Source organism: Zootermopsis nevadensis, unplaced genomic scaffold (genome assembly GCF_977971745.1).
Source record: "Zootermopsis nevadensis isolate Lab colony 2312 unplaced genomic scaffold, Znev_1.0 Znev_ptg000030l, whole genome shotgun sequence".
NCBI lineage: Eukaryota > Metazoa > Arthropoda > Insecta > Blattodea > Termopsidae > Zootermopsis > Zootermopsis nevadensis.
In genome coordinates, this window is record NW_028259162.1 from 2160532 (window position 1) to 2187772 (window position 27241).

General features: G+C 39.4%; 1 protein-coding gene across 11 annotated transcripts in view; it reads right to left on the bottom strand.

Annotated features, from left to right (window-relative positions):
- Window positions 1–22722, bottom strand: part of LOC110827811 (uncharacterized) — a 151487-nt gene extending 128765 nt beyond the window's left edge. For 7 of the 11 annotated variants that reach the window (XM_087358610.1, XM_087358605.1, XM_087358608.1 and 4 more), the window contains exons 1-2: window positions 22450–22721; window positions 1876–1965 (exon numbers count right to left, since the gene is read on the bottom strand). The gene's annotated coding sequence lies outside the window, so the exon portion shown is untranslated. Of the gene's footprint in view, window positions 1–1875; window positions 1966–7060; window positions 7352–22449 lie in introns of those variants that run through there. The other 4 variants (XM_087358607.1, XM_087358606.1, XM_087358612.1 and 1 more) reach the window with 3 other exon arrangements.
- Between the last annotated feature and the right edge of the window lie 4519 nt (window positions 22723–27241).

Consider the following 27241-nt stretch of genomic DNA (forward strand, 5'->3'; position numbering starts at 1 on the left):
CAACGTCGAGAAACAACTGCTAAGGTCGAAAAAATCTCTGACACCGTACGTAATTGTAACCACATGACCGTGTAGATGAGGTGTTACTTCCCATAAAACTTAATGTACATCCTTACCGAACATTCCTTTACCGCAAAGGTTCTTCCATACAGAACGAAATTATCTTCTGCATTACGATCTTAAAGAACTGTTTATTATGAATTAAGGTAACAGATAAGATGAAACGAAAGTTCTGAAAAGGGCACACTATGTTTCAAATGCTTCTATCTGTCTGCCGAGGCCAGTTTAATTTATATGTCCTATACGTAAGTGTACAAGTCAGCTTTTTATCTTGCCCCAAAGCTCAATCACAAGACGCGCTCGAGGGTTAGTGCCAACGTACAGCGAACAAATTTACTTTCCTTATCTTCAACTAATTCCTCGGGGAAGAAGCCTCTTGACAGACTGATCAAGAATTTCGACGTCTTAACGAAACCCCAACGCCTCCTACCAACTGCGCAAGTGCCCACAAATGCAGTGGTACCAACCCCTAGCCAGCTAAATTATCCGCATATTCTGTTCCTTTAGGATACATTTTAAAAATATCTTCATATCAGCCACGTAATTTTTCATCTTCAGACTTTCCAATGACAATTTTGTATGCATGGAAACTGTATACCTAGCCCATCTCATCTTGCTTGATAAGACTGCCCTAATAATATCTTTTGAAGAGACCAAATTATGAAGATTCTCTTCATTAAAAAAATATTAGTTTAATTGTCCCATTCGTTGACTTAAGGAATAAATAACATTACGTTTTCCTTAAATGACAGTCATTTTATCATTTTATCAAATATCTCTCGTCAGACTACTTAGATATGACTTTTAATAAAAGATTTATTGATACGTAAAGGAAAGCAATAAAAGGAACGCTTAGACAAACTAAACATTTTCTACAACTTGTACACAAAATCCTCATGCAGAATATAAGAAAACAGAAACTAATGACGACTAAAGATAGAGGCAGTATGTTCCTTCGAAACGTTGCTACCCGCTTAAAAGTCAATATGGCGTTAAAAACCAGAAAAATACCAACATACAGAATAATAAACGGTATGAATGACAAAAATATGTTAAAGAACTTTCTATGTGTATCGGTGGTCTAGCGGTTAGAACGCTGGCCCTGTAATCCTGGGGTCTCGGGTTCGATTCCCGGCGGTGCCCGAATTTATAACTTGTGTTGGGCAAGGCCGTGGTCTAGGCAACACGGAGTTTTCCTCCGTGGCATCCCAACAATTACTCCATTCACACACAGAAGAAGGCAATGGCAAACCACTTCTGGAACATCTGCCAAGAACGTATATGAACAGGTCCCAGTCCGAGAAAAGGATGGAAGGATCCTGTTCATATGGACCTGTCGTCAGACAGAACACTACAAATAAAAAATAATCAGAATGAAGGAAATGTAACAAAACGTTTACATAAGAACCTCTTACAATCGTTGGTTTGTTTTACTACAAACTACAAGGCGAATATAGCCGGCCTGTATGTTCCAGAACCCCAGGATCGTAATGGACTGACGTAAATAAACCAGGCAGGAATTACCGCCGGAACATAACACGTGTCAAAAATGTCTGTGTTAAAGTGGCAATGTAGTTTGACAGCTATCGCTATGGTAACTGCACTCGCGTATATTTCCTTACAAAATAGTTCCCCGAGGCATACGGCTATCTGAAGAAACATGACTTGCCTCTACCTACTTCATCTTTGTTGATAATTGCCGGAAATACGAAGAACGAATATTAACAGTGGAACGAAATGCACCAAAGCGACACCTGTAATTTAATTATTTAAAGAAGGCGTCTGGAAAAAGACACAGCTGCTCAGAGTACTTACCGCGTAGTTGCAGACTTCCAACTACGAGCTGGCGGCCAATCCCCCCTTTACTCCACAGGACAGGGGGACACGACCCAAGATCTGACACATCTGAAAACAAACAAATATGACGGTACAAATCGTGCTACCGTGGACAACTAAATTCTACTATTCCCAAACACTCGTTTCGAGTTAACATACCGCCTCCATCTTCAGGGAGAGACAATATGCTTAACAGTAAAACCAACATTGACAGTACATACTCTTCCAGTTTATACCAGCGCATATTTGTTTATTTATAACCTAAATTAATGCATTTACCCGACCATATTCGACAAAAGACCGATTTCTGATAACGTCCAGATGTTATTACATCAGATATCTGAACCAGGGATGCAATAAAACAGGACATCGCTAACTGACAAAATTGCCAACAGCTTCATAATATCGATTTCTGCTACCTCACGAGAACTTCAAATATGCGCTCTGAATTTTATTACATGTAGGTAATGATAAAGAGTAATTTATAGGACTCGGAATCAATACCACATCGCCAATCCACCCGTAAGCCCCTCTCACTGCGAGGATACAGCTCGTGGAGGAGGAGGAGGAGGAGGAGGGGGGTCGAGTTTATAACTACATTAATGAACCCCGCAAACCTACCCCTTCAGCAGCACATCAACTTAAGCAAGTGACCAGATCGGCCCCGCTTCATATTCAGGAGATCCCAGGTTCAGATCTCGGCCCTGAGATCGTCTATCCTGACTCAAGATTTTCGTACTTTCCCCGTGGGCCCAACCACGCAAATGACGAGAAAATTTTAGCAATTACGTCTGGATCGTTCCTTTCCATATCCTTTCCGATTCATCCCTTAAATAAGCATGTAATTAGATGGTCCATCAGCTTTGCCATTTCCTGAGCCTGCTGAACCCAGTATCTATTCATCGAATATTCATTTTGTGCAGTGAGGATATTTGGCGGGTGTGCCGTTAGGAGCAGGACAAGCGGTAATCTAAGCAGTGATCGCGCACAGAAGTCTCTGCTGCGGCACAGCTGCAAAACATCCTCACGGGATTGCACTCCTATTCACGATTTAATGGCTTCCTGCATCCACTCTTAATTTAATGGCCTTTAAGGCATCTAGCGAATAGTAAACACTATCAAGGCCTTTACGTAAGGAGCATTAACAAAACTACAAATATTACTGCGATGATCAAATCAAGAAGAATGAGATTAACGGGGCATACAGAGATGATAAATGCGTACAGAATTTTGATTGACAGCCTAGAGGGAGCACACGACTCGGAATACGTAGGAGTAGAAAGAATGATAATATTAAAAAGGTTGTTAGTAAAATACGTGTGTGAATTGCATTCATCTGACTCAGGATAGGGACCAGTGGCGGACTTTTGTGACCGCGGTAATGAACCTTCTGGTCCTATAAAAGTCACGGAATTTCTTAAACGGTTATAGGAGGAGTAATATTTAGGCAAAGCAAGACCTTTTCGTACTATGAGATCAGTTATTTTCCACGTTGTACTTATAAAAGAGCAGAGTGTATAAAAACTAGAATTGAATCTTACACTACGACTGCTTCATCCGGGTGCTTGAAAATTGTTCAATTCTCCTTCTGCTTTCATTCCGCATGGGTGGGGGGGGGGGGATCTAATTTCCCCCCCCCCCACCGGTTTCGTGGGGCTTAATCCGGAGCCAGGAATTAGACTGAGCTCCGCTCGGCCTGGACGCGCGATTGCAACTCAAATAATTACTTAGAATGAAAACAGGATTTTAGCAGTTCCAAGAATCAGAACCGCTGTATCCGCTAACCTAAGCGGCGTTCCAACTACGTCACAGTTTCGCTGTTAGCACTCTCATTAATATTCAGGCGGTCACGGGTTCAATTTCCACCCGGTGACCAGCTACCCTGAGCACGGTTTGTCGTAGTTTTCCTCAGTCCTTCCAGGCCGGCATAGTATCTCAAAGTAAGACAAGACCACTTCCTTCTACATAATTTCCAATTCGATTTTCATTAATCGTCCCGTTAAATAAAACTTTGTAATCAGAGCTGTTAACAGGTCCGTTAAACAATCCACAAATAAATAAATAACAAATGTCTAAAAGTCGAAATAATCTCGTTCACAAATTAATTTTTATTTTCTTAATGTGTGCGTCCCATGAGAAGTAGGTCCGAATATATCCCAGCGAATAAGCTGTCGCACACAGCCGACAAGGGGTGCATCTACGTCTTAGAAATTGCTCGGTTGGGGGGGGGCTACAATTCCTCACCATAAATGTACAAAAAAAATTCGAATTTGAGTGTACTCTTTGTTATACCCATAACAAACATTCGCGTTCCATCAGAAACAGATAATTTATTGGCTAGCTGAGCAACTATCAGCTTCTCTGTTCCATGGAGCTGGGCTACTGTACAATATATTGGTATCTGCAATAAATTTATATCAAATCACAAATGGATTGAAAATTTATGAAAACCGTGCGTGGAAATTGCACATAATTCTTGCTCCAAATCTGAGTACAGGCTCTTCATTGACATAGTTGGGTCTGATAATGACAGGGCTATGCAATTCGCAGACCCAGTTGGCAATTTGTTCACTGAATGAACAACAGCAGAAATGCTGGAAATAATGGATTATTGATTCTCGGTTACCCCTTCTCTTATCCAAAAACTCCTGATCCAATGTTCGAACGTACTTTAAGTTACATTATACAGAAAGACTTCAAAATTCTGGTGCTCATTTTTCCACTTCTGAATCCCATTCTCCCCTCCTACTTCTTAAAACACTCGTTTCATATAAAATCCACGAGAACATACATTCAGATTATTTTATGGCATGGATATCATTTCCTAAACGAGTAGTACAATTAGTCACTGCGCATGCGCAAATGTTGTGCGTATTCGCGCCACTAACGCCAATCTAACTTAACCTAACCTAACCTAACCTAACCTAACCTAACCTAACCTAAACTAACCTAAACTAACCTAACCCAAAGCAATAAAATTCAAGTAAAGCAGCTGAATGTAATCCGAGCTAATTGTAAGCAACAATGACGTATTCCAGTTGTTATACATTATTTATTGAAAAAATACAGGAAAAAGAGAGTCTGGCAGAAGGCAAAAGTGAATTAACCAACATCCTTCTTCCATACTCTAATTGAAGCAGCAGTGTTATTAACCCTTCTAAAAATTCATCGCTACACATGGCAGCCTGAGATGCGTTATTCAGTGAGTGAGATACCGAATAACTTCGGGAGTTAATGAGTGACTGAGTTAGTTACAATTAAGTTAATAGCGAATGGGTTATTGAGCGAACAAGTTTGTTAGTGTGTGAGTTACATATTAAGTTAATGTGTGCAGTGGCGATAAGAACGACGTTTTGCGTTATAACTTGCCGCTCCAGTGGGTGGACCCGACCTACGCATATTGCAATTAATCAAAACAAACGAGCCACGTCAGATCCTCCTCCGCTGATTGGAGACACTGAAGGATAATTTCCGACGTAAAGACACTGAGATACTCTTCCCTGATTTGACTTCACAGAAAGCGGGTTGGTGACAGTCTGGCCCATCGAATGAAAGCGCTGTGATTTAACAACACTGTATCAACTGTAAATGTCAGATGAGAAGGCAATTGAACGTGTTCGTACCTTTTTCAGTGTTTTATTTGTCTGATGAACGAATTTTTTGTGGAAACTTCAAGATATTTTGATTTGATAACAGATGACAAAATGAAAATATTTTTGTATGATACAGTCTGCCACCTGCGCTGTATGCTTAAAAAGGTGCATAAAAATAGTCATAACTTCATGGAACAGTCATCTGGTGTCTTATAGGAACTTAAGGTTCATTATCGTGTTCATAACAGCCAGTCACTGGTCCTTATCCTTAGGCAGATGAGTACAGTCTGAACACGCACACACAGCGATTTCCTTAGTGCGTCATTATCATAGGACATGCAGAGTAAAGACGGATTATTTCGCCATGCATTAGGATGATCGAATCACATATAAAAAATTGAGGTGATATGTACAAATTTTCAAACTATTTTCCTCTTGGGGAAACGATTTCTTTTAAAGGACAGAAATTTTTCCACTTGGTGCGACATCCAGACCGACTACGAGACCCACCTATCACCTGAGCTAAAAGTTAACGGAGTGTAAAATTGGCTACTCACCCCCAACCTCCCAACTACTGCCCAGTGTATAGAATACGTGGACCTTAGACAGAAGGGAATTTTTAACTGTTAACATTACTTTAATTTCGTGACACTTGATATAAATGAGACCAAACGACTAGAATTACCAAGCTGCCTATGTACAATCCCCGGGGCAGAGATCAGTAAGGAAACCCACTTTGTTGAACAGTAAAGTAATACTGACTGATGTTGGTGAATGTTCGGCCTTCCATTCAAAGAAGGAGAGGTCCTCCCGCACTGAAGGGTAAAGGAAAATATGCTCCAAAACAGTCACGAGAAACATCACGGAGCATCGCGCTGTCCTATGGCTTAAATGCGGAAATTAAACGTCAAACATTGTGCAGTTACATCGTCAGCGGAAGAGTGGAACAAACCGCGTAACAGAAACTAATGAATGGATGAGTTTTTTTACTGCAAGTACATCTCTTATCAAGTTCGTTTATTTAACTACGGTCTTTGTAATGCATTATCCAACGAGATGGGAAGATATTCATAAATGTTTAACAGGTTTAAGGACTGGAATGAGGGCGTTTACAGGTACTCTAATGGGACTCGACTCGAGGGATTAATAAATGGAACAAATCCAGGAGAAAATTTGTTGTTCACAAGCTAAGTCGCCAGGAGAGTCAATATATTCCCGCCCATTCGGTCTGACTCGAGCGTTCATTTCCGGAGCCGATCCGCAGTCAGATAAATCTAATCCACACCCACTCATCCTATTTTCTTAAGACCAGTTTTAATATTATCTCCTGATCTACGGCTAGTTCTTCCGAATGGTATCGTATCATGAGGGGTCCCAATCAAAATTTTGTAAGCATTTGTGCCAGACTTGGAATAAAAAAATATATTATATCATGAACATATTTTCATGATTTTACGCTGAATTAAATCCTTCATTCACATTTCATTCACAAGTATAAATGCGTATTAAAATAAAATAAGGCCACATAATAATTCGTGAATTTTTTTAAAAAAAACACAAGTAGGACTTACACTGAAAACACAAGAAGTTCGTAACACCACATATTAAAATTACACTAGCAATAGGCCGGTCCTACACTGTATTGAGCAATTACCGCACACACAAAACAACAATCATTAAACTAATTAGTACCCGTATTAAAAATTCACATCTATCAAACACCTTTACAACAAATATTAACGAAAATTTACAGCAATTAGCTGACACAGAGTTCGTGAAACAAAACGAAGTCGCAATTAATTAAGGAATTCTAATGAGGCCGCAAAATGATGAAGACGTCGCGACGGATGGCGTCTTACCGCGAGCGCAGGGTCGCCGTGCGGCTCTTTACGGAGCCGGCTGCAGACTGCCCGGACACTCCTCCCCTACACGACGCCACCGGCAGCCGTCGGAACAATGCGCAGCGCCGCTCCCCAGTTGCTACCACACGGCGTCGCCGAAACAGGATTATCAGTATTAATGTTAACATGATGTTAAATGTTCACATAACATACAATTATAAAGTCCCTGTTGTTCAGGATTGTTAAAAACTTCGTCTCTCACCCCTACAGAAGAATTAGGCCCAGGGTTCTTGAGAAATAGCGCGGAGAAAAAAAAATATGGGCCTACGACACGCGACATACCCTACAGATGGAGGACTCCCCGCGAAGAAGCGGTTGTACAAACCCTCTGGTACTTCAATTGGTAGGTTCAACGCCGCTGATCCTGAGCCAGTTCTATCCACCTCCCATCCTCACAACCTATTTACAGAAGATCCGTCTCTTTTCAGTTCTTCCAAGTGACCATTTTCCAAGAGGTTCCCCGTGTTAATTTCTTGTCTTCGTTTCAAAGTTATCCCTCCATCCCCTACCTACCGAAACGTCCAATGTTCCATTGCCCTGACAACACTAGAACACCACTACATAATACTTCTACGGTTTAAAATTCAAATATCATCTGAAAACGAGTATACTCACTGAGTAATGCAGTTGCCATGGAAACATTAATGGGTTATACTCTCGTGTTGTTTTGTTTCCAAGAACCAATTAAATTTTGTGCATTAAATGTATTTGTTCTTTTCCACGTTCGAATGTACAGCCCGCATATTTATTACGACTGTGCGGGTAATAAAATATTCATTTCACGAACACATCTATCAGGACCTGGCAGTTATTCTGCTACCTATAAAATTGGACAGAAATTTTCAGATTTTTGCAGATACCTGTATCCTGTCCGAACCACAAAATCTAGTCGAAAACCTTCGATCGAGTAAATGTCCGCCCTAAATTGCTTACAAGTCGGAAAGACGATAAACAGAACACTTATTTTCCTAGATTTGTTAACATACGATTCATAAACTTGTAATTTTATGTAATTAGTGCATAAAACGCATAAAAATCAACTTTAATTTCAGACTACAGAAACAGATAATGGAAAAATTTTCAAAGGAACACGCGGTTGCACAATAATTGCCTTAAATACCATTAATGCAATGGGGCCTCGGTTTCGATTCCCGGCGGTGCCCGAATTTATAACTTGTGTTGGGCAAGGCCGTGGTCTAGGCAACACGGAGTTTTCCTCCGTGGCATCCCAACAATTACTCCATTCACACACAGAAGAAGGCAATGGCAAACCACTTCTGGATCATCTGCCAAGAACGTATATGAACAGGTCCCAGTTCGAGAAAAGGATGGAAGGATCCTGTTCATATGGACCTGTCGTCAGACAGAACACTAAATAATAAAATATGGCTCAGGATGGCTTATGAAGCAACAATAATAAGAGTACTACAATGACCTCCGTGGTTTGTAAAGGTGGTAGTACTGTTGGGATGAAAACCGTTGGAGCGTTCCGCCATCATCTTCAGACATCTGTCCATGACCAAGCGATGAATTATCTGGAGCTGAACTAATCATAAATCAACGAACGGTATCTGACTTATGGTCGGAAGCCTGTCAAAGCTAACAGAATGCTTCGACCTTACTTCGCAAAGCCCCGCCCACACGCTTTTCGAATCACGTCGCAGTCTGCAAAATCATTACCGTTCGCTTCATGCATTCGGTACACGAAATACGTAAAGTAAATATTGTTTCACGCAACTTTGCCTACTGTTTAATTACGCACCAGGGACAAATTTTACCTTCACCTTTTCCTATTTTGGTTTATATCGGTCTAATAAAAGTATATTAGCTCCTCAGAACCAGGACCGCTCCGTAAAGGTGTATTGGGGGCGTAGAAGTAAACATCCAGCATTCTATTCCTTCGAAACTAAATTAAAGACAGAGAGATACTAATACTACACGGTAAAAAAATAATATCTAATTTAAGAAAACTCAATGCAGGAAAGTCCCCTTTGAGAAGATGATGTTAACGCTCAGCTAGATAAATTTCCAACATTCTAAGGAACCCGCCACTGGTCCTTATTGCTGAGGCAGATGAATCTAGTCCAGTATCTTCTTCCCTATTTTCACAAGATCCATTTTAATATTATTCTTCCTTCTACGCATAGATATGGCGTGAATGCGCTCAGTCGAGCACAGCAGATTAGTTAAGTCAGTAGCAGATTTGCATACCCAATACACGAAAAGCACTTTGCTGAGCTAACGCTACAAGACGAAGAATAACAAGGAAAGACGAGGTCCCATTACTCGATATTCTGAAACTCCGGATGAACAGAAGTCCAATATTTCCAAGCGAGATATCCCGTGCACAGCATGGAAAGAGTTGCAGCAGTTGATAAAACCTGGAGCATTTCCCAATAACAGCGTCGATGGGGAAAATTAAAAGAAATTGCGTCTCTGAAACAGTATCTGGGCGAAAATACGATAAAACGTGTCCATTGCTAACAAGAAATTTCTTTTTCAAAAAACAGCACAAAGTAACATTAGCCTATTCACGGTACAAAGCAATGCACATTTCTCGAACTGCATTAAGAACTTTGCTCGTAACACATTTACGTGTTCATTCCACACTTCAGTGTCACTGGACCACAAACGAAGCTGAATCTCACAATTCTGGTCACGTTGCGTATCAACCCTTGCATCTCACACGGTCCAGCACAAATCTGTTTCCATAATCAACCGGGATTCAAAACGAAATCCTAAAATCATCGCGACAATTCGAAATTATTGCTCAACCACAGAAATTATATCCCAGCACAGGAAGACCACACTGCCTAAACTTTTCGTGTGTATTCTCAGTACCTAAAAAAGAACCGGGCAGGTTAGCGTGTTGATAAAGCTCTGAACTCAAATTCGATACGAACTTGTTTCAATCTCGACAGGACTACAGCCTATTCTTGCTGAGGTTTCGAGATATTTTTTTCAGTATCTCCACAAACTATGACTTTATTTATTTATTTAGTGTTCTGTCTGACGACAGGTCCATATGAACAGGATCCTTCCATCCTTTTCTCTGACTGGGACTGGGACCTGTTCATATACGTTCTTGGCAGATGATTCAGAAGTGGTTTGCCATTGCCTTCTTCTGTGTGTGAATGGAGTAATTGTTGGGATGCCACGGAGAAACCGGGGAAGCCCCCGGAGGAAAACTCCGTGTTGCCTAGACCAAGGCCTTGCCCAACACAAGTTATAAATTCGGGCACCGCCGGGAATCGAACCCGAGATCCCAGGATTACTACTAATTTAAAAATCTTAACGTACTCACCATTCATCACCTTCCCTCTCTTTACAGTATATAACTTCTAAAGTTAAATAAAAGTAATTAAATGATTCCTAGATCGTTTACAAACGCTTTCGAACAGCGTATAACAAAACACCGGATAGAATCTGCCTGGATTGACTGAGGAAAATCATGAGAAATCTCCTGAAATACTAACCGCTCAACTGCAAAATTCGTCCCCGTTCATAAACAACCTAAAATAAACCAGACAAGCAGTGAAAACATTAAAAGCTGACATTCCTCGTTGTAGAAAGTTCGCATCAAGGGAACAAACTTTTGACTTCTTTAATTATCGCTCGAAAATTCAGGAAAGTAATGACCGATCCTGTGCTATCAAGGGAAAAGTAATGTTTCCTCCCGAACGTCCCCGTGTCGAAACGTACGTTGAGTGATCACAAGCTAATTCATGAAGCTCCCACCACGACTCGAGCACGTAAATGTTTTCAATTATCAGACGAGCACTTGACGTAAAGAAGGACCAAAGCAAAGACGTAAATTAAAGAACCAGTGTTCAACGGAAACCCATAAAACGTTTGAAGGCAGTTAATGACACTAGAATCACTCCTACCCCTATAACATTGGCCCTAAAAACCGCTCAACAACGTTTCAGACTACAGAATAGTTGCCTGAGGAAAATACTGAAACGTCACAGTACCAAATTTAAGGAGAAACACTAACAATATAAAACAGGGGTGTCTGTGAACAACTGGCAACTGTTCGTTTAGAAATCCAGAGCTCCTATGGGATCCAAAAGCCGGAAGTCAGTTCAGTTCAACGCAGATCTCTAATACAAGACTACGCTCCCCTATAATCGTAATTCCTAGTTCACGGTACGTTCATTGAACGCTAAGTAGTTGCTCGGATGTTCAAGGAAGTGATTGTCGTTATGGAAATTGTGTCAGAATTATGTAAAAATTTTCATCTTTTAAACCTGTTGTTTGTTGTTCACTTCATAACACATCTTCCTAAAAACGTTTATAATTACTTTTATAAACAATGTTCCCTGAACTTTCGATATTCATTTTCACGTTCAAGAGATCTGTTATTAATGAATTCAATTCACCATCTCAAAACATGTATGGACCAGTCCTGAGAACATTCTTCACTGTTATTATTCCTCTATGCAGAATCAACTGAGCAAGTAACTATTACCAGACGACCGAAACGTCGAAAAACTACCCGACTAAAACAAAATCACATCGACAAAAAAATTTAAATAAAAATTTGCGTATTTCTTTTTTTTAACTTCACTGATAATTAAATAGAAATGCACGTAGCTTTATTTAGAACTTTGCAATAAACAGTTGACGGAGCTGGCACAACGCTGAACACTAGACGTCTGCAATAAATGACAAAACTGTTTTATTGTCTCGTAAAACGAAAGTCGGAATCATAAAGTCCATTACCACATTCATGAATATTCATGAGTCGACGATCAAAAACGTGGAAACTTTTCTATCTAGAAACAGAGCAGAACGTGTTTACAAGCAACGATATAAAACGGTTCCCTTTAAATTATGGTCTCGTAAGCTCATCAAAATAATAATTAAATCTCCTGGTCCGACATTGAAAGAAACATTTCGCGTGTCTGTTACAACGACGCCAAGACAAGACATGAAAGATTATAGCCATTTGCCCTGAAAATCAGACTAGACAGAAAATATAAAAATATGCCCTATTTCCCGGTGTGTGATACGCGCTCTTTTGCCTTCAAAATACCCCACAAAATCATTGCGCGTCATTACCACCGTAACCAGTATACATGCACTCAGAATCGGCAACATTCGGTTAACTTCGGTTCAAATTCGTTTCCGTAATTTCCTTCCCTTGAGAAGCAATGTTCAACAATCAACATAATTCCAGAACATTTATGACTATTACAAATGAATAATACGTTTTCAAAAATGTTATATATATATATATATATCAATTTTTGCTTGATTTTTTGTTTCATATTTTAAAATTACATTGATTTTGTGGGTGCGTTTTATATAAGGAAGTATCTTACACACCAAAACATACGGTGTTTACATTTGGTTGACAATTTAACTATGTTATTTTAACTTAAATTTCGATCAATAAGTTGAAAAAATTGTAAGAATTTTTTAAAATGGACCTTTAGCCTGGTTCTAATCCAGAAGTCGTCTGAAGACACAGATAAATTCCATAAAGAGGACATGACAGGGGTTTGAATCTGGTATATCCCGAATATAAATCTACACAATCACTGAAAAATTCCTCACAGGTACCCGGATAAATAATACCATCAGGACTACCGTCACAATAGTCACACTAATGCTGTTTGCGGCTAAGAAAAGAACGAGAGAAATTTCTGGAATACTTCCCGGTAATCCTACGGGAGAACGGTTATACAGATTCCAGGTAGTCAGACAGCTTTGTTCTAACTTTTCTCTCCTCTTTTGAGAGTCTTCCATCGAGAAGAAAAGAAAATGTTCTGGAAGAATGTCTGTACCCAGCGGAGACTAAGTTCATAGAAAATAGGCTCCAGAATCAGCACCAAACGTTACCTTACCTACTGCTCCTAAAATTAAATCAGCATTGTGTTGTGCGGAAAGAAACCTCAATAGGGAAAGGAATAAATATAAACAACATTTTGATTTTAAGACGTTGTTAATAGAGCCCGCTTAGCGCTACAACTTTAAAAAAAATGGCGATTTCTTCCTTTGTTCTTAATACAGAACTAATGAGAAAATTAGTTCTTTGGGTTCAATGCCTCGCCCGTGCAAAGTCCATACTTACGCAGCGCCGTAACAGAGCGGCAACCAATTCGACACGGATGCGAGACGGGAAGTCGAAACACGTCACTACAAGGCTTAATGCAGAATTGTGGAAATGGTTTAATGAAGACGATTAAGTGGAAACGTTACATAATACTTCTTAATTAATTCAGAACTAACTTGATGCGTTATTGTCGTAAAATACGTCAGTTGGCTCCACTTACCACATGGGGCCGATTTCGTGAAGCGACAACTGTTTGTTTACTTTAATTAATCGATATCACGGGAGTAATGTGCAATGGTTTCAAACAATTATTCCAGATTGCCTAGCACACTCGTAGCAAAAACAACACGATACTTTTGTTACTAGGCCCAAATTAAGTGTGACAAGAATTTTGAAGGACGTATTATCAACTGCAAAAGCTATTTATCGTTCCAGTTGAAAGAGGCTGATTGATGAAATAAATTCTGAATGTGGGGGGGAGCTTCGACTTTCCGAGATGAAACGCGTCGAATATTCAAAATTATCCAAACTTTCGACAAACGTTGCCGCTGCCACCTTCAGGACGAATATGTAATGACTGGGGGTTTCAAAGACTTATATATAGCTGGCAGTAAGTAGGTGACCAGTTTGATTTGGTGGTACTGATTGGTGAAGAGGAGGAACAGGTAACAATGCGTGAGACCGAAGTGGCCGTGGCATACTTAAAGACAAATAACATAATTTTCCACTTACAGAACCCATAATTTTATGACTTCGTTCACAAACGACGGCCTTTGGGCCATATCCTATGGTAAATAAATGCATTCAACTCCTTCACGCCCGATTTATCCGACATGCATTTTAATAATATCCCATCTAAGCCTAGGTCCCCCTAGGAGTCTCTTCATTACAATTGTTCAGAACAAAATTGCGTAGGTGTTCCTCATTTCGTCTACTGGATTCAATTAATCTCTCCTGCCTGTCTCGTTATCCTTGTGTAATCATCGTACTTTGCTATATGCACAAGTCACAAAGATTTTTAAAACATAATTTTCTTCAGATTTCCTTTTCTCCTCCTTCTTAGACCCCAGAACTTTGTTTTCAATCACCCCCAATTCTATGCGAAAGAAACAGAATATAATTATCTCAGAATAATGTACGACCTACTCCGCCAACGAAGTTCTTAAAATTCTTGCGAGGTACTTGGAGATCACGTCTGATCCCACACCCACAGTTACACCAGTAACTTCACATTCATGCACAATTATATCCTCAACGGTTCCCCCTTTCATAACTAGAGAGTCTTCGTCCACTGCCTGCTCATTGTGTTTAAAGAAAGACGGTACACATACCCCATTATATTCTCAGTGTTACTTGCAGCCCATAGTTCTAAGTATCGAATGCTCCAAGAGTTTAATTTCCCGTACAAAACTTGCATGTGCATCATTAACCACAATTCACACAACCCGGAAGAAAATACAAATTTTCTGTTCTCATTATCGGTTAATCCACTGCATTGTTTCCCGCGTTATAAACATATATACACTTGACAAATCGAAGCTAAATATAACGACGAGGTTAAGAATGTGTGGAGCTATACCTCCACTCACACCTCTAAAGGCGTGATGCTTTATAAAGTACAGAAAAACTGTAGCCACTGTCTTTTAATTCCCTGTCAATTCTTAGCAAACGTAAAGAAAAACATTTCTCTTCATAAACTTTCAGAAATCTGACGTAAGGTTCCATGAGTATTTTAATCTCAACTTCTGGACTGGAGCGAGTTATGTGGATTCACCCTCCAGCCTCATTACCACCAGGGGAACAGTCCATCATATCCTCTGGATGTTATCGATTGACGGTGAAAAGAAAAATGCATACTTGGAATCGAAACTAGGTCGCCCAGACTAAAATCAGTCAATTTACTAACTCAGAATCCCGATTCACAAAATTATGAAAATTCATATTCAAGTCAGTTCATCCTATCGAGTGGCTAAATTGACAGCTAAAGACTTATTTAAGAAGAGGGAACGAAAACCTAGACTCTCATCAGAAGATTTGTTATTGCGATTACCCTAGGGACGCCATGAAGAGAATGTTTGAAAAGGAAGTTTTATAGACGTTCGTATCGAAAGGATTTGGCACAAAGTGTAACACTTACAAAGGCATGTTAAATTAAATACAGTTATTAATACTGTGACAAACAGTAACATCAAAGGTAAAAGAATTTCCGATATGTGTAATGGAAGAAAGTTGAATAAAGGATATTAAGGGCCATGAAGAGTAATAATAGAATCACATGCAAATTATATCAGAGCAACAGAATGTAATAACAGACAGAAAATTCCGTGTGATTCAAATTCTTCTTTTCTACACATCCAAAATAACTTCGTAGACATTTTATGAGTTTCTTTCTATTCATAAATTTACAAATTCTTCTAAAATACCTCGAGTGTTCACTGTGCCCTCTTTCTTGAAAAGAAAGTATTTACCAGTATACTGCAGAATATCTATCATCATTTCACAAACCAAAACGTGGAACTATTTTATGAATTGTGTTCGTAAAAGGGGCTACAACTCAGCTATTATCATCCTAATTCCCCATCTTGTGAAACTAAAGTATGTTTTTTTAAATTACCATGTCGTTTGTGTGTGACTGTCTCTCGCGTTCAGATTCTGAACAAGTCGGCGAAATGTGTAAATAAACGTTCACGCTGTCAGACCTGAACCCAACAACGTAATTTTTAATATTCTAAAATTTCTGATAACAGATATTTCGCTAATGAAATACTTAATGATTAAGTTTCAAGTATCAGGAACACAGAAACACCGAAGAATAATAACAAATAATTAAAAATTTATATTAAATATAAACATTCGTCGAATTTTGCCTCTGTAATAACACGGGCGCTCTGCCAGTGTTTGTATATAGTAAGTAGATAAATAAATAACAACACAGGACGCGCGAAACTGTTAGACGAAATTGCCACTAGGGTCACTTAATGAAGGTTTCCGAAGAGCAAGGAGAATTCTCAGGGTCCCACCCGCCCCTACGTTTTCACCATTCTCCGAACTCGGTACACAAAGACGAAATGAAAGATTTAAAATAATTAGACACAGGAAGAATAACAGAAAATAATTTTTAAAAAAACCAGAATGGCGAACAAAGAAATTCAATGAAATGACGTACATAAATTCTGAATTATCTACCGGAAGAATGGACGAAGAGACGAAAATACGGAACGAGTAAAAGACGTCGAGGAAACAATTAGCAGTATTAAGGAAAAGAGTAGAAAACCGAGGAATGTTATGAAAACACTGCACAAAAATGCATCAATTTAACCTGTGTCCTAGAATCCACCTGACAAGAGGGGGGAGGGGGCTAGAAAGTCTGAAGATAATTATAAAGTACATTAGGACGTCGTGCTGTGGGGGTCCAACTGGGACAGGGTCGCTCCAACATCGCCGCAATAAGGCCAATAACGCTCAAAGAGGAAAACGGATTCGCCGACGCTATGAGCGGGGTTAGCGGCCTCAGTATTTGCATTCAGGTCATACCCGTGATCAACCCTCAGCTTACATCGCCCACTCGTGGGTTCCAAATTATCTGCGAGAAACTTCCTTTAGACAGCGCTGTTCTGTCACCCACGATCACGTAAGACCACGCACAGTGGAAAAGTTCGTTTAAACAAAAGTGTGAAGTTTTAAACTGCATCGATATTGCAATGTTAAAGATGATTTGGGTTAGATGCCGGTACAGTCATGGATATTTCTGTTCATAACCTGACCTAATTCATCCAGTTATCCACTGTTTAAAATTTCGCTATTTACCGTTGAATAAATAATGAATGAATCGCCCTGATGACGGAGGCAGTATGACCTCTGAAACGTTGGTTAACATCGACCAGACTACACAGCGCAATAACCCAGAACACGGATATCTTCATACTCACCGCTGTGAGAACCTCAAGTCTTACATAAATAATGGATTTATTGCAAACGAGAATTATTAAGAAACGGAACGGGACGAGTGTTTCAAAACACTGTGTATTTCTTTTGCCTGAAAATAATATTATAAACCCCCTTTCCCCCCCGGACGAGATCTGGAAACGTACTACATTCCAAAAAATACGCATCGCAACTATGGTTATTCGGATTTTGGGCTCAGAATAAGTATTGAAATTACATAACAGACTGTATTTTATGATGCAGACATTATATTTTTTTCGTCAGTAAAAGTGCGCATAAAAAGTAAGTTACAGGATCAGCTCGGAGCACGAAGACTCACTCATAAATATTTATACAGCATGGATACAAGATTACGTTCAAGCATTACACAGGTCACGATGCAAGCTTATTAAAAATGCAAAAGAAATCAGTCTGCATAGCAGGGAACAACAAAGGAAGTTCGCAGGAACTTCATTTTGACTTTGAGTAAAATGAATTCTGACTAAAGCAGCGTGAAATTGTCTCCAAAGACAGCTTTCGGAATTCAATTTTGGATTCTTGCTCTGTTGTCGGAGAAGGCTTATATTCCGGCAGTAACCATGGAGACACTACGGGCAATGGTCGATAAACGCGGGGACAGTGAACTAGGGTTACGCAGGGCTTCGCAACTCTTCAACCCCCCCCCCGGGGGGGAGGGGGGGGTCCCATGGAAATCCAATCAACATAACTGTGTCACTTTGTGGATACAGCAGGTGACAGCTGCCGCGATAAGTAATTAAGTAATAAACTGAACAAGGACAGGCTGGTCATTTAGCACGCAAGGTTAAAGTGGTCTAAACATCTCAAGATGAGGGTCAACTTCGGAGACCTGCAAATTGACAGCAGGATTAAAAAATGAGTAATAGAATTTGGGTGTGAGGTTGTAAACTAGATTCAAATGGCTGATTACAGAGTTAAATGTGTTGGGCTTTTGTGAACACGGTAATGAAACGAGTGATTTCATAAAATACAAACGTTCCAAAAAGAATGCGTTGCACCTCAAGCCCTGCTATGTGTCCAACCAATCTCAGTCTAGAATGGATGTTTACAATTAAACTAAATTAAGAAGCAAAACGCGAGACTAATTTTTACAGCAGAATTTATTTAGGATGGATGATCACGATTGCGAGAAGGTGAAGACATGTAAAGATGCGGTCTTCATCAAGAATTAACCTGGATAGACTTGCGAGGACCCGGGAATATCTGCCAGCTTACCTTCGTAGCTCTTAAAATACAAGACAGGAGGCGCCCCATCAGGGCTCTTTGCCCGCGTAACAGAATTTGGGCACTTCTGCCAGACGGAAGTAAGAAACATCGGCGAGTATATTCTATAGAACACCTTCGCCTGGTAATTTCAGCATAAAGTAGCAAAAAAGAAGAGTGTAGAGCTGCTAAGAGGAGAAACAGGTCGCCAGTAAAGTATTATATGACTAGAACTACTCGTATGTAATTGGACTCATCTTCGTTAGCCTCTGAATATGAGCAACGGGAAAGTTGGTAATCAAAACACGTGCACATAAACACAGCGCATACTAATTCCGTGGTACAGGGTGTTTCATTAATGACAGTATAAATTGTTGTTAATAAATTCTTCGAAGTCGTGGCGATGTTCAATTTAAACGACGGTAACAAATAAAAATCGCGTTCAAATGCATAATAAACATCGGTGTGAAACTGTGTATCTTGAATTAAATAAACAAAACAGATTAAAGGTCTCTTAAAACAAGATTCCGAGGGAAATGATCTGTCCTACCTGACAAGAGGATGGAGAAAAGTGAGTACAAAACTCTGACCTGGAAACTTGAAGGAAAGAATCTACTCAGAAGACATAGAAATATATGGGAGGATAATATTAAAATGGGTCTTATGAGAATAGGCTGGGAAAGTGTTAATTCGATTCAGGTGGCTTAGAACGCTATAATGAACCTAATTTTTTGACTATCTGAGAGTATATTTATTAGCCTCTCAAGATGTCTGTGTTCCATGGACGAAGGCACTTAGTTGTTCATAACCACACAAATTTAATTGCGAAAAGATACGTCGATCTAGTGTAATTAATTACAGATGAACCGTCCGCCCTGTTACAGAAATTTCCCTGCTGAATGGATAACTATTCAATTGTTAATGGAAACAGTCGTTGTCATGGTAACCACAGGGGCTTACGCATTCATTACTGGGGACTGCAACTTGAGGCCTGTCGTGGTCCAACATTCAGAAAACACGCTTGCGTTTATACGTTCCCCGTTTAACGCGTTTTCTATGCACGCAGGTAAGCAATGACCTGTAACCCCCCCCCCCCCCAGACCCCACTCTTACCTGGCCGCTCATATAAACGGACTGTAGATTCAGCCAATTTCGTAGCCAAGATACAAACACCACCAGGTGCTGGAATATATCGCCATGGCAACCGTTGCCCGCTTCCAAACTTCGCTTTACCAAGTCAAAACTTCAACTAGTAGAGGCCTAATTTAACAGTGAAATTTTAACAAGTTTAGCAAACGCTACAAATTCGGTGATTGTTTTCCTGTCTACTACAGCGCAACTCAATGTTAATTCTGGTCTCATACATTTTAATCATCTTCACTAATGGTGTTCAGACGACGCTAATGTCTTTGGCTTTAATTCTCGGGGGCAATTGAAATACAAGTCTCAGGAAATTAGAGACACCCGCGGTGACCAAATTGTAAACTGAAACAATTTGTATTTTCGTGGAATCGTAAAATTCATTACCATTACAAAAGCCGTCCACTGAACCAGTTCACAACCTAACCAACTATTTTTTAAGATACGCGTTAATATAGTGCACGATCTATATAACGTGTGTTCCACGTGGTCTTCTAATCAAAATGCTAGGCAAATATATTGCGGTTTCGTGCATGCCTCATGTTTAGCCAATCCGTGGGTAACGACTTGAAATTCGACTGTATCATAAAACAATACAGGACCGCCTTTTCTACACCCTTACGAATTAATCATGAATAATCGTTGTCATTAGACGCTATGTGACCGGTTTAGTTGAGGAAGTGTCCACCCCTCACCTATTGGAAGAGGCTGGGTTGGAAGTAGCAGCGTAGATAAACATCAGGTGCCTGCCGGGAATCATATCCCAGTCGTCTAGCCGGTAGCCGGTCAGTTTAATGACTGACCTTTGCTAGCTCTTGTGTACCAATTGGAATCAAATGAAACCTGTATGTACCTAAGCTATGTGTGGGCGGAATTACGAAGTACTGAACTTTAGGGCAAGTCACACAGATCTGTCTGTGCCCCTTTGAACAGTCTACACACTGTGTCAGAGACCAGGTGGTTCAATATCGCACTCCTACCTCGCAGATGAAGGTTGAATACCTGGGTAATACACGTGGGATTTTTTTTAAAGCAGGATGTTTACAAAGAATATCGTAAAATCAGCTACATAATTTGTGCTCGGCACCAAAAGACGTACAGATGTGCACAGCATGTGGGAGATAAGAAATGCGTACAAAATTTTGGTTGGAAAGCCTGAAGCGAAGAGACCTCTGGTAACACCCTGGCGCAGATGGGAGGATTCGAAGGGTGTGGATTGGATTCATCTGGCTCGTGATAGGGACCGGTGTCTGACATTCGGGTTCCATGAAAGGCAGAGAAATCTTTGTCTTGAAGATATTATCCCAGTATTTGCTTAAACTAACTGAAAAAAAAAACATTATATGTATGTCAGTATATGTAGTATCTGACTTGAACTCGCGACCTCCCGAATACTACACAGCAACGCATAGCCACTAGACTAACATCTGATCGGCTGTCATGCATTGCATTTCTTTGCTAAGTGAGTTACTAATAGCAACAGTTTCGTTTGTAACACGACACTACGCCTGGTGCCCTTGAAGGAATGCTTCGGTCACCTGCCAGACAAACGGTGAACACACTTGACGATCACGAGAGCGAACATTTCAACTCGCCATGAAGACACGTGTTAGGGTCAGGGATGAGGAAGACAGCCGCCCGTTTTCAGGGCAGAGTGACATGTAGATCTTCCCACAGCCGGGAAATAGTGCATTAAGACAATAAATTTCCCTCGCAAACAATGCCATGTTTTATGCATCAACCGTAAAATTTGCTCCGTGCTAGAAACAGGGCAACTCGGTGTAATCCATCACGTGCTAAAGTGGCGTAAGGGTCCCGTAAACATTCTATCCAACTGTGAACGTCTGCAAGGGATGAGATTACATTATCACTGTACCCCACTTGAACCTGTATTCTACGTTAAAGGTGAGATAAATAACAGAGCAAATAAAAATAAGTAATAAAGATTAAAAAAAGAAACAAGGAATAAAAAATAATTTTTAAGAAGGAACGAAACAAAATATAAATAAGAATCAAATGCAATAAGGAAAGGTATGAAAATGGCTTCTACAAATACTTTACTCTTATGCGTTCGTTGAATTTGGTACACGAAGTGAACAATGTGCATGCCACAATTATCAAAAAAACATGTAACGAATTTCCATTAAATTTGGTATAAGTTAGCGACATTATAAGCTCTTACGTAATTAATCTTTATCAGTCTAACCCATAAAATATACAACATTCAAATCTCTACAAAAATATGACCTGGGCAGACACTGCATATTTACCGAAGTAATATTTTTTTATATAAAATATCAGAGCCCTGAATTAAATGTCGATAGTTATGTTACCACCTCAAAAGTTTACACTACAGCCATATTCGTATTATTATAAGGAAATTAAATTGTGGGTATCTTCTGTGACTTAATATTCATAAAAAGTTTCATGGAAATCCATTACGTGCTTCGAAACTTATAACACGCATGAATATACACGCGGACATACCATAAGCCTGTTTTCCCTTTAAAGTATACAATAAGATAAAATTATTTTTATTTGCAGGCAGCTTGTTATTAAACCCCAGAGAAAAGACGGGTTCTCTAAAAACATAAATTACGTACTGATATAATTCCAATTTTTGTAAAGTTTACTGCCTCCAAAACCCGCGACATTTTTTTTGTTCATTATACTTCATATAACCTGTTCTTACCTCCCTTGCAAAAACAGCTCGAACGCCATTGGCGAAACGAAACAGGTTCCATCCGCTGCACTGAGTTCATATTACACTGATTTTACTCGCTACGACAAGATTCTAAACCACAACGAGTATAACATACGATGGTACATATAATTCCACAACTTGCAAACAATATCTAACATCATCACCTCAAATAATGCTGCCGTAATGAACATTTATCTTCACAAAAGTACCACCTTGCATCCAAACACCCATTTCGAAAACGATGCTCACTTGTCTACCTACAATCGGGAGCATTCGGCGGACAGATCGACAGTCTTCGGTAATCAGTCACAAGATGGATGAGTAGTTGGGGAGGGGGGAAAACAATTGCAATCTGCCTTTCTCCAAAGAGAAATTAAAACCGAAGAGGACACATCATGGCGCCTTTAGTCGTTTGGTACAAACCTAATATTAACCTAAGTATCTATAGAATGAAACTACGATTTAGTTCAGATATTATTTCAAACATTAAAATGTAACGGTTGTTATGAAACTTAAATCTGAAAGGAAGCGATAGGAGGTGGTTCAAGTATCGAAGTCATGAGGAAAACAGTGATACGTACCACAAGGAAGGATTCAGTGCACTAAAATAAATATTTAACCCTCAAACAGCTGTATTTGATTACTTACATGGATATCATATAAATTTTTCACAATTCCAAACTGCTTTCTATTACATCAGATATGCGGGTGGTCTATATTTCTACATCAAACAAGCGTACGATATGAGAAATTGGTAAAAAGTTTCGGAGAAACATATTCCTTCCAGCTTCAGGGCTGATTTCGTTGAAGTATAAATCTTGCTTAGTAATAATTTAATTAATCAAGTGTTGTAGGTGGGTAGTTACCACCCGGGGATCAGTCGCGTTGAATTTCAATGCGTCATGTCATATGATAAAACATTTTAAAAACGTATATATTAGTTAACATAAGAATCGACTGTTTGTGAATTAATACGCGACTCAGAGACCACTAGTTATAAATCGTGGGCTTAATTTCCGAACAGATGTACGTAGTGTTTGCAGATGAGTGATTATAATATGTAAAGGAATATACGAGCGAACAGAGAAAGCACACAGCGTTCCATCCTCAAATGAAACTGTTTAAAACATGCTTCGTTTGGGGCGGATGTAATTTTAAAACTGCTTTGGTGTCCTGAAAACGATGAGGCTCTCACCCCTAGACCTGAATGCGGATTTCAATTGCGATCCCAACAACCCTTGAGCTCAATACATAATTTTTATCCCCTGTCAAAAACATGAAAGACCATATCTACGTATAAATTGAGAAGGATGTGAGATACAGTCATAATAAAACAGACATTTATAATTTGGGACTGTTTCCGAAAGGAAAATTGTTTTTCGGAATAGGATATTAGAATGACGCTATTATTAAGTGACCTTAGAGCGGCCACAGTCTGATTCTCGAGGTAGGAGAAATTAATGTTATCGATTCGATAGAGCAACGGAAAAGGCATCTGTTGACAGAACAAATGTGTGTGACTAAGACTTTATTTAATCTTGCCTAGTAACGTGTTTGCAGACAACTGACAGAAGATTTGTTTCGGTGCTAAGTTTCCACGCTGGTGACGTCTTCTGAGAGATGCGTCGAATCTAAGAGTTTTGTGACGACTAACGAAACACAAGACCTATAACTTTATAAGGCGAACTTTGAATGTAAATCTTCGAAACTTGTAAAGGGTAGAAGACACCCCTCACAGGCATCTATCAGCTTAATTACACTCCTACACCAAAAACACGACGACAAAGTTTTCTAACTACATTCACCCCTCAACCCCTCTGGAATGTTGATTGATATAAAACGCTAAATTATGACTACTCTTTGTACTCCCTTCGTCAAATTCAACAAAAAGCACTTAATATAAAGCAATGTTTTAAAATAATATAAATAATATGTGACTCTCGTTATACGCGAGGGTTGCATGCTTACGTACGAATAGCAGCGTACGTTGAAAACGCGTAAAACGGGGAACGTCTAAATGCCCTTGAAATTCATGAGTTATGCATCATGAAAGTCATTGTCCCCGGAGTCAAGATGGTTGGGTGAGTCAGTGAAACTGCGTTCGCAATTCGGTGGATCTGCGCGGTAGCTTCTGTTGTGTCATGAAACTGAAATGAAACCGCGGATAGTGAAAGCGCGTATAACGAGAGTCGCCTCTATTGATATGCCAAGGTTATTTTTTGTGTGTCTGTGTGTTCACGTGTATTACAGACGATTAATTTTTGTTTATTTCTGTTTTAATTAACGACGATTATCAACTACTCGTACCATATAGTGTCGAGTAAGTGTACAACTAACAAATGATAAATTAGGAAAAATTTGGAAAAAACTGTGATGGAGTAACAAACGGTATTATCATGGCATTTGCCTGTAGGTACTTAGGAAAAACATGAAAATCTCAGTCGGTAGGCTACTTCCGGGCCAAGTTTTGAACCAGGAACTTACCGAATACGAAGTAGATTGTGAAGTTCTCTACCGTGTGTTCATAATCTATAATGACTAAGCGACCGATTTTTGTGAAATTTTATATCAATATTTTATTGAGGATTGCCGATCTAGGGCTATGTTTTAATTTCACGCAGTACAAATTTCTGAGGTTGGATGGAGACTAATGTCAGTGCGAATAGATTTTAAAATGTGAAAACTTCAAGGGAAAAGATAACCACTCGACGATTGACAATGTTCGACACAGTTTCCCAGCTAATGGGTAACAGTATATTCTAGGACATCATTGTCACAACTGAATACATACGAGATGATGCTGTGACACACAGACCATCGAGTGTACACACACCAGTTGTGTAACTACTGTGAGCTCACACCCTGAACTGTTCCCGTAAGGTTTATCAACACAGCGCGGGGTAAAAAAAAGAATAAAAATGCGTACTCCAATTAGAAATAATTTGCATAAATTTATCAACTGCACATGTCGCCATTCTACATAAGTCGTTGTTATTAATTTACTGCTAGACCACATTAACAATTAAAATTCGAACAATAAAGAACACAAAAATTTAATTAATGCTGCGTAGAGATATGACTTATTCGCCCAAATTTCGTTAAAATCTGGACAAAACGGAGTCATAACAAGATGACGTAAGTCAACATAATGACGAAATTCATTAACCTTTACGCTTAACCTAAATTTTGTTACAGAAATTAAATAGAGCATTATGTGGGCGGGTCATACAGCACGAACATGGAAAATGAGGAACGCCTGACTTCTAGATTCCTTAAAAACACGAAATTAATTTTCTTACAGGCTGAGATATAATTACGTTAAAACATCTACATTTGATCTCTCTTTTAAACAGACGTCAGCAAACTGATACACACACAGACGGATACTTACAGTTGATTCCACCAAGTTTTCTGCGCAGTTAGAAATCATCGGCCCACATAAAATATTTGTACTGTAGCACACTCTCTGTTCTAGATTAAATTCAACGAGAGAAGGGCACAGGTGTGGATGCTGAAATTGTGGGGAGGGGGGAATGTAAATGTGCTGATCTTGATTTCACGGTCAGAGGAATTGCACTGCGTTAGCATTCTTCCGCTGAAGGCATTTAGCTTTTATTCAGGAAAACTAGAAATATCGAATGACATAAATTTGTGTGTGGACATTACAGTCCAACGAATCGGAAGCAATAAGAGACAGAAACATTGAAATCACTGAAATCCTACACATCAACTGGTTCTCATGCATCTCATCTTCATTACATATGCTTTCGCCTCTATTCCTCTTCTCATCTTCCTTCGTCTTCTCCGCGTCCCTCTCCAAATTTATTCCTGCAACCCCCTTCCACCGACAAAACCGTGTATACACGTTCTATAAGAATTATAAAAAGTTGCAAGCCATTACAGACGAAATTTCTGAACTGCAATCAGAAGCACTCGTTCTAATCACGGCTGAGGCATCACATAATATAATTTTTTATTTGCTCGTTCAGTCTTACTCTGGTTGAAATATATCACAGATTCCTGCCAAATCCTTACCCGTTCACCGTTTACACTTATCACCCCTTCTCATTCGACGCTGTATAAATTCTACAACTCAAAATCTTCCCGCTTCGAAGCGGAAACCCGTCTAAATAATATTTAAAGAATTCAGTCCGTACCGCAAAGAAAACACAGCACTTCACCGTTACGAAGATCAACTGGTTAACGCTGTTTAAGGAAGTAATCGCTGTTTACAGTGAGAATCATAGTTCGTCTAAATTACATTTAAGAATTCAGTCCGTACCGCGAAGAAAACACCACACTTCACCATTACAAAGATCAACTGGTTAACGCTGTTTAAGGAAATAATCGCTGTTTACAGTGAGAATCATAGTTCGTCTAAATTACATTTAAGAATTCAGTCCGTACCGCGAAGAAAACACCACACTTCACCATTACAAAGATTAACTGGTTAACGCTGTTTAAGGAAATAATAGCTGTTTACACTGAGAATAATACGAAATACATAAATATAAAATAAAATTTTGTTGATTTTAGAAGAAAATGGTACATGTAGTTACTATTGGACTTTGGAGGGTAAAATATCTTCTGAGGAAAATTAACTTGGGTTCTCACTCTGATCTAAGAACACAGGTTGGGGACTTATTTCTAGCAACATTCTATGACACCCCTATTTTAATTTAAATATGTGTACATTAATCTTTTATGATGATACTAGCATGAACATTTTCCCTTTAAGTACCATGTCGAGAAGGTGCACAGTGGACGGTAGTTCCACGCG